General features: G+C 39.1%; 1 pseudogene across 1 annotated transcript; it reads right to left on the minus strand.

Moving 5' to 3' along the window:
• Positions 1 to 1,251: 1,251 nt before the first annotated feature.
• LOC306641371 (zinc finger protein 518B-like) lies at positions 1,252 to 7,650 on the minus strand (annotated as a pseudogene). The gene is made up of 2 exons: positions 7,556 to 7,650; positions 1,252 to 3,915 (listed from the first exon to the last, which is right to left on the minus strand). The product of its transcript is annotated as a zinc finger protein 518B-like (transcript).
• Positions 7,651 to 8,705: the final 1,055 nt, after the last annotated feature.

Below are 8,705 nucleotides of genomic sequence, written 5' to 3' on the forward strand. Positions count from 1 at the left end.
TCTGGAGAAAATTGGGCAATTAGTATATATCTAATACCATCATGATCTGTATTCACTCTGTGTAACATGATTTCTTGATGGGTCTTTTACTTTTTGAATTACCTATCTTTGGGGCCTTCTATGAAGTCTATAATCTGGAGAAGGGAGAGATTTTCATTTTTGTTTTTCCTAGAATGAAATGTACTTACATTACTTACATCCTTCCCCTACCTGGAAAAATTTTATGAGATTTTCTGTACATGACTGTCTTACCTTAGCTTACCCTTTCTTATTTGTGACCCAGTCCCCGTAAGATAAAGGGAATTTTCCTTGGTACAGAGTTGACACTGAAGTCGTGGTTTTTTGCCCGTCAGGCTCTGCCATGAAACTGTGCATGAGAGTGTCTGGGGGAAAGTTTTGAAAACTTAGAAGTGTAGCCTCTCCACTGAAGATCTAGATTTAGTAAATATATTATGGATATTTAGATTTAAACATGTTTTGTACTGACTCAGATAAGAGTCCTAGATAAGAGCCACTAAATACATTCAAGTCACATATAAATCCCAGACGTCCAAAGCTGCTGAAGTCTCTGGAAGAGTGGGATATTTGTCAGGTCCTCCTTTTTTCAAACCTTTTCATCCCAATAATGGTAATCTAACTTTCACCTGCCTTTCACCACTTCCGTGCTTGGGAATTAAAAGGAGTGTTTAAGGTTTTATCTGCTAACTTGCAGAGTAGCATCCATTTTCTTCCAACCTTTCATCATTCTTCGCCATTTAGAAAATCCTTAGAAATGGGCTTATAGATGCTCTCTCTCTCTCTCTCTCTCTCTTTTTTTTTTTTTTTTTTTTTTTTTTTTGGGCACACCAAAACGTAGATTTAATTCTTCAGTAGCATTTGTATAAGGAGCAGGTATAAATTATTCTAAACTTGCCCCTCCTAAGTGGAATATGATAGATTTGTATCTACTCAAAAAAATGAGTATTAAACAAAGAAAAGTCTTGGATCCCACTGAAAAATGTTGAGAGCTTCACTTCCTTTCTTCAGAAAAATGCATGCACATCCACTTATGTGCACAGTTTCAGAGGCTTCAAATACTTCCTGGAGTCCAGCACTACAGTCCCGGATAAGAATCAGCATTTCCACAGGGGATCTGAAGAATCAGTAAACCTCATTCCTACAGTCTGCATTTCTCCTATTGAATCTGGGGGAATCATCCCTCAAACAGAAAAATTAAAAGAAAAGCAAATCACTTCAAAGATGAGCTTTTCCTCATTTGCCCTTGGAAGAAAGAACATCCCAGTCTCTGGTCGCCTCTATCAAATGCTGTCGTGACTCATCCACTCTTCCAGGTCTTCATACAGCTGTGCACAAAACCAGCACTTAAATATACACGGTGAAGAGTCATCAGGCAAGGAATCCACCACCTGGTAGTTGTTTTTATGAACCTTTTTCACTTTCATTTTCAACATCATTTGCCTCCTGAGCTGGTTAGTGTCCTTCACGTTTTGGTAGGTCAGCCACATGTGCTGCCGTTGAATGCCCAGCTGACACCTTATCGTCTCTGATGAAACCACCTTGAGGATATTGCCCTTGTTTTTATTGATCACCTTCATCACATTGGTCACTTCTGATGAGTCCACATTGGGATGATTCAGCATGATGACCAGCTGGTTCTGATGGGGACATTTAATCAGCTGATCCGGTTTGGCAGCCATCAGTTGGAGCTGTCTGGCAACCTGAAAAATGGCAGGATCCTTGAGGCAGTGGCTGGGATTGGCCTGAAGCTTGCTTTTCTTCTTGGATGAGTTTACTTGCCTGGTTTTATTCCTATTCATTGGAAGACTCCTGGACAGCAGTCTCCCTTGCCTATTCAAGTTGCCACAGCTGTGATGCCCAGTCAGGGCCAGTTTTCTTAGGGATGGTGCTACACAGAGCATCCTCTTTTCTTGGTTTAGGCCAAAGGGCTGTCTCGAGGAGACTTGGGGACATGTCAGTTGGCTCACTGTCACTCATCAAAGGCTGCAGGTCTGAGTCTGTTTCATGGGGCAGGAAGGAGCTGGTTTTGATAACTGTGCTTTGCTGTAAGGTATGCCAGCAGGTGCATCACAGGTAGCCTGTACGATGTGGGCATCCTCTGAGGAGTTGAGCACCCTCAGCCCAGCCCCTTTGGGGATCAGCACTGGAGTGGCAACATGAGCCTTCCTGGTCCCTCTGCTCTTGGTGTTCCTGTCACTGCCATTAGCAAACTGTTGGTAGATTTGCTGATGAGGAAGCTCTCCATTGCCATCCTCATTCAGGGGTTGCTGAAGAGGACCTGTGGAAGGCCCCAGACCAGGAAGAGACACATTCATGTCTTGAATGCCCTCAGGTGTTGCTTTAGAGGTTCCCTTTGATACGGATCGAATCTGGGTGCTGTTTGCAGACAAAGATGAAGGCTTGGCACAGGACTCATTCAGCTGGCAATCTGCATCAGGGTTCAATTGACTTCATTTTGGATATTGAACTATTCCATTTAATGCCCTCTGGGACATTTTCAGACCCAGAGCTCAGAGAAAATACTGATGAGATGACAGGACCCTCGGAAGTCTCACTGATCCATTCAGAATCCTTTAATTCCCGAGGTTCACCTCCAGGCTGAGATCTAACTCTGTCTTCTCCTCCTGTCATGTCTGTGTGTAAATACTCACTCTCCAGTGGAGAGGAGGTCTGGCCTGGACTTGAGGCTGCCTTGTCTTCTGCCTGGTTATCTTTCAGTTTTCCAGTAGAGGAAGACATTTTTGCAGGAACCTTGCTCTGACTGCCAGGTTCCAAGTCACTGTGATTGACTGCAGGCAATAAGCCCTTTTCTCCAGAGCAGGAAGTGGCTGTAGGTGACACTGCCAGATGAAATAGCTGCTGAGAATCACTGTGCACATTTATTCCATCTTCAGCAAAAGAACCAGCAGCTTTACAAGGAAAGGGGCCTGATGCAGCTCCAGGACCACACAGGACACTGCTTTTCGTGACAGAGACTGGATAGTGACCTTTTAAGGAGGCAAAAGGAAAAGTGGTCCTATGTGGATACAAGTCATTCTTTGTCTGCAAATCCTCGACTACATCAGAATTGAGAAAGGGTTCCCTGTGATTGTACACACCAGAGCCAGATGTGAAAAGATCATAAGACCTTACCCACTTCACACCTTTCAGTTGTTTCTGAATTGAAGACTGAAGATTATCGACACCTACGAGTTTTCCAGTGTTCCTTTCCATTGCTAGTGACTTTATTTTTTCTGAAGAAAGTATATTTTCTGGCTCCTTTACACCTTTCTCTTTACTCATGTACTCAGGATCCCCTCTATCTCCCCTGCCAGCTTCCAGGCAACTCTTTTCCTCCAGTGGAAACAGTTTGAGAAGGACCTGCTCTGTGCCATTGACAACCTTCATGTCCATAAACTGGGCTAAACAGTTCACAAGGACAACTGGCTCCACAGGGGCTATGACAGTCAGAGGTACCCCGGGCTGAATGGGTTCCTTTGCGGGAGATAACACTTCCACCTCAATGCTTTTGTTCTCAAATAGGTTGAGTTCATTTGGCTCGGATAAGGTCATTTGATTTGGAATACACACATGTCTTTTTGATATTCCTCTGATTCAGGTAACAGCAAACTATTGTGAATTTTATCTTTATTTACATGGAGAGAGAATCTCGAAAGCTGATCTGACAGTTTATTTTGAAATGTGGTCCTTGGGTTGGGAGGCTTTAAGATCTCTGTTTTTTGGGGAAACACTGGTTCTTTTTGGCTCCAGCTTGGTGGTAGTTTTGAGTGGTCTCTTAGCACCAGCTCTCTCATGGACTCTTCTGTTCTTGACAAGTAGTCATTTCTAATAGCACCGTAGTCGCAGTACTCACACTGATAAGGACTTAAATCTGTCCTTCTTAGGATATTTTTGGGCCTGAATTTTATGATAACAAAAGATATGACAGAGCAGATTTTTACTGCCAAAATGTACCTTCATACACAGTCACTGGATACAAACCCACAGCAATACACTTACCCACACACCTGGCCTGTGGCTCAAACGTGGCCTATGCACATATTTAGCTTCTCTCTGTGAATTGAGTCAGCCTGAAAATTGAGGAGTCTCACATAGAATGTGGCTATTAAGCCCACTAAAAGAGTTGTATCTGGCCTCCTTTGAGCATACACTATTGTCTGGTGGGTGTTATAGAGTGAGGTCCTTTGTCTTAGGACTATGAGTTCTCCAGTTTTCTGATAATCTACATAGGCATTTCCTCATGTAAGCACTTTTCCTCTAGAAGTGTTTGAGTTTACAATTCCTGTTTGATAATGTATTTTGATAAGGAATTTAGTGTCTTTAAAATTTAGTGTCTTTAAACTTGATTATTTTATTTGATTAGAATATGATCCATTTGAAACTGAATTACTTTTTTAGAATTTAAACTGTATTTTACATATTTTTTCATCCAAAGTATGATTCTGTATTGCAATATGATTATATATAAGCCTCAGTAGAATAATTATGGTTATAGGTAGATAGGTTATGGATATTGTCAACCACATGGTATTTTTTCCATCAGCAGTGTCTCTAAAATATCAAGTGATCTAGTGCCTTTAGTGCCTTTTATTATGCTAAAAAGTGTACATGTAGATCACAGTTAATTTCTAATGACAAACCAGTAGTTTTTATATTCTCATTTTTATTTGTCCTCAAATGAAAAGTGACTTGAAGTGGAAATTAAAATGGAACCTGTACAATTATTTAAAAACAGATATGCATGAGTGTCACTGAGTAATCCTTGTAAGTAGGAACATAATTTTGTACTGAGGTTAAGAGCAGTTAATGTGGGAATTTTTCCTCTGATAATTATAGAAAGTGCATGGGTCTTTTACTCATAAGCAACCAAAACCATCTGTTTTGTTTACTGTCCAGACCCAATTCTCTCAATGTGATCCTTTTGGGGTGGGACAACCTGACAGTAGATTCTGGATCCTGACAACACAAGTAACAGAGAATGAAGTTAATTTCTTCTTAACCTGAATGAAACTCTGTTATTGTTGAAGAGCTCCTTGAAATTAGAGCTCCTTGAAACTCTAATGCCTGAAATATTTGTAATTGCCTCCAAAAAGAGTTACCCCATAGACATTAAGCAAAGTTAAAGATATTCCTTTCATATTGGATATAGAATGCACAGTTTTGTATTGTTGCAGAAACCAGTGATCAAGAGATCTTCTGTTGGGGGACAATACTTCTGGAAAAGAAAATATGCTTCAGAATATAGAATGAGAAACCCTGCCGTGAAGATGAGGAATTTAGCCCATTCAGTCAACAGAAATATTTAAAAAATTTATTACCATGTTTCTGGGTTCATGTCTGTCCACATCAAGAATATAGCCCCTGCCCTCAAGCAGGTCTTGGTTCAGGTGTGGAATAATCTTATTACCCTATAGTACCATGATAAATGCAAGCTTCTTGGAGTTGGTGAGTATTTGGAGTGAGTTGTGGAGACAGCTGAAGTTCATGTTGTCACTATTGGCAGAGGAGGGCCATCTCAAAGGGAAGGAGCAGCACTTGTCAAAGTGCCAAGCTCTAAGGAGGAAGAGCTACTATGTGTTTTCTCTCATTATAATTTCACATTAAAATTGTCATTTATACAATTTTCAATTCAGTTGTGAAATATACAACTGAGTGACTCTAAGGTGTTTCTGTTTTCTTACAGGAGAGACTCACACCACTGTTACTAATCTAAGGGAAACAACATATGGAAGAATTTTTACTAGACAAGGGAGCAATTACACATGCAGTTGATCAGGGAAAGTACAGACCTTTACTTATCCCCTGTTTCTTTTGACCTTACTGATGGTGTAAAGAGGTAATTATCCCATAAGTCAGACATGTTCAATTGATGGGAGGAAGTTGATTATCTTATAATGTTTAGGGCATTGTACAGTTTTCCAAAATAAAACATCAGTTGCCAAGTATTAGGGTGGGCAAAATAAAGACAGTGTAACAGGATTTTTACTCCTTTACAATGAAGAGTGACATTTTGTTATCTATCTATGCATTTCTATATTTTTTTGATTAGCTTTGAAAATAAAAACTTTTGTTTGCTTTTTGATTCTATGTTAAATTTTCTCTTATTTCATCTGATTTTTAAATCTCTGCTTGCTTTAGCGATGCCTTCAGAATTCTGCATCACGTGTAATGTAGAGTTAAAACTCGTTTTGTCTTTTGGATGCTTTTTGGTTTCAACTGCTTTCCTTAAAAAAGGGTGTCTCTATGTGACTGTTGTTTGCTATTATCTGATGGTGTTCGCCTTTTTCTTTTTTGGAAATATATTTTGATGTTCTTCTTTTTAGTTGGAATGGGGAGAGTTAAGGAAAATAGCCTGTATTGTTACTGTTTTGCTTCCCTCAATAAAAGTCATAGTTTTTTGACAAAGAAAAATATATAGAAATTTAATTCACACAGGACTGGATTTCTTGTTAGTTTTACTTGAGAGTCGTGCTACCTTGGAAAAATTGCCTATCAACCAAAATATTTTCTGATGGGAAAAGGAAAATAGCATATGCCCACGATGTGGTTGTAAGGTTTATACCAAAGCAGATTTGTTTTAACCTAGTACCTTTTATCAACATCATTAAGTGGAACTCCTATGGTCAGTATTTTAGACTATCATTACATTAACATTGTAATATTGTATTTTCATAGGAATACTAACATTAATCTTATAATTATTTTAATACTATGATTGCTATTACAGTTTTAATCCTGAAAATCACTTTAATTTCTTTCATTTTCAGCTATAAATTGCAGTATAACACACTATCCCAGGCAAATAGTAGACAATCATTCTTTCAATTCATTCCTCTTTTAAATAAATGACTTCGGCATAGGCCATCAAAGGACATTAAATTAGTAAATTCTACACTGTATGCCCTGAGTGGGTCAAGATGTTTCCTGTATTCTCCTTTTATCTCTGAAGCTCTTGTACATAGATGAACCCTAAAGCTCTCTAGAGGTTTGTTTCTGTTAGCATGTGCAAATGGTCAATGTTACAGGGACAGGCAAGATATGAAACTGGTAGTATAGATGAGGTGAGCTGTTGGAATAACTTCATTGGGGTTCTTGAGGTGAAGTTATCTCTCTGCTATTTTAGAACATCCCTCACGCTTGCTTCAGGACACAAAATCAAAGGAACAGTCAGGCTGCTTCTTCAACAAGGAGTTGACGTGTTTTTGCGAGATCGCTGGGGTCAGACTGCATTATCTCATGCTGTTGATGGTGGTGATGCTCTGTGATTGTTTACATGAAATGCTAGTTAATATTGAAAGGAGGTTCACAATCAGCAGAAGAATTGCATCTTCTACATCAGGTGAGATTTCAACTGAGTTCTGGTAATTTTGGTCATTTGGAAAAGCAGCCATGAAACCAAGAATACTAAACAAAGTTTGAGAAGTTCGATGCTGTAGGATTCTTTCAAGAGTTTGTTGCATCCAAGAGCAGGAGCTTGACACTAGGGACTCAGGCTGTTAGGTGAGTGTTCCTACTGTGCAAAACACCCAAGCCCTACCTCAGGACTTTGAAGATCTTATCATTATGAATCCCAACATCATCCATTTCATTCCAAGTAGAACCCCAGTCCTTGGGATTCCAAGAGTGCCACATGTTTGATATTTCAAATTAAACATTTGAGACTTCACATGTTAAATTTAACAGGAAATCTTGTGAAATTCCTGTTACAAGGAAGTAATTTTCCTTTTAAGAGCAGCCACACACCCCTAATTTTTTTCTAGAAGCTAAGGCTGTCCTTTAGTCAAGGAAATCCTCTTTCAAAAATAGGGGAGGAAAAGGGCATCATTATCACTCTTTTAATACTATTCTTACAATGGCACTTTTGAAATTTTGTCTTACAGTTGGGTAATGATTAGCCTCTACTAACAGGTTACACTAACTGATCCAGATCCTGTACTCTTCATGGTAATGCATGCGTAGACTTAAAAGTTATACTTTTTATGCATTCATATTCTTTTATGGTCACTCATTTTTCCCAAAGTGGAATCACATGCTTTGGCACCTGGACCTTCTAGATTTAGTCACATATTTAGTGAGCAAGCTGACCCTTCCCACTTACTGTCAAACTTATATGGATCTGGCACCGTAGTGGAGAACGTTGTGGTGAGTTATGCTATGAGGCACCAGTAATTTGGGATCATTCTAAACTATCAGAGAGCTTCAAGGAATGTTGCAGGAAGAAATTGCCCCTATGTTTCTTTTGTGCCCCAAACTCTGCACCTAAATGACCTTCTGGTCAGTGTAGATCTTTTTATTAAGTCATGGGAGAATTGATAATTTTCTTTCCTTAGGGTGGATAACATCATTCCGTTTACACTCAAGTGGTCATTTTTTTTTTGTAGTAATGAAAATCTCCCAATCTACTTGTATATATCCCTCAAGTTATCCAAATATTTTAAAATTAGCCTGACGAGGAGGACATTGGGCACAATTTTTTGAAATCAAAATGCACTTGGTATATGATGCCAAAGGAGATGATGAGATCCTAGGTACCCTAAGATTTCGTTTAAGAAACACAAAAACAACCAATCAGTCAGAGATATCAGGTAAAAGAAAAGTAGATGAGGCTTTCTATTGTTCTCGAACATATGAATTACTTTCACTAAATTACACATGTAATGCATCTGATATGATAAAAGTTACCTGAT

The sequence above is a fragment of the Sciurus vulgaris genome, assembly GCF_902686455.1.
Source record: "Sciurus vulgaris genome assembly, chromosome: 12".
Taxonomy (NCBI): domain Eukaryota; kingdom Metazoa; phylum Chordata; class Mammalia; order Rodentia; family Sciuridae; genus Sciurus; species Sciurus vulgaris.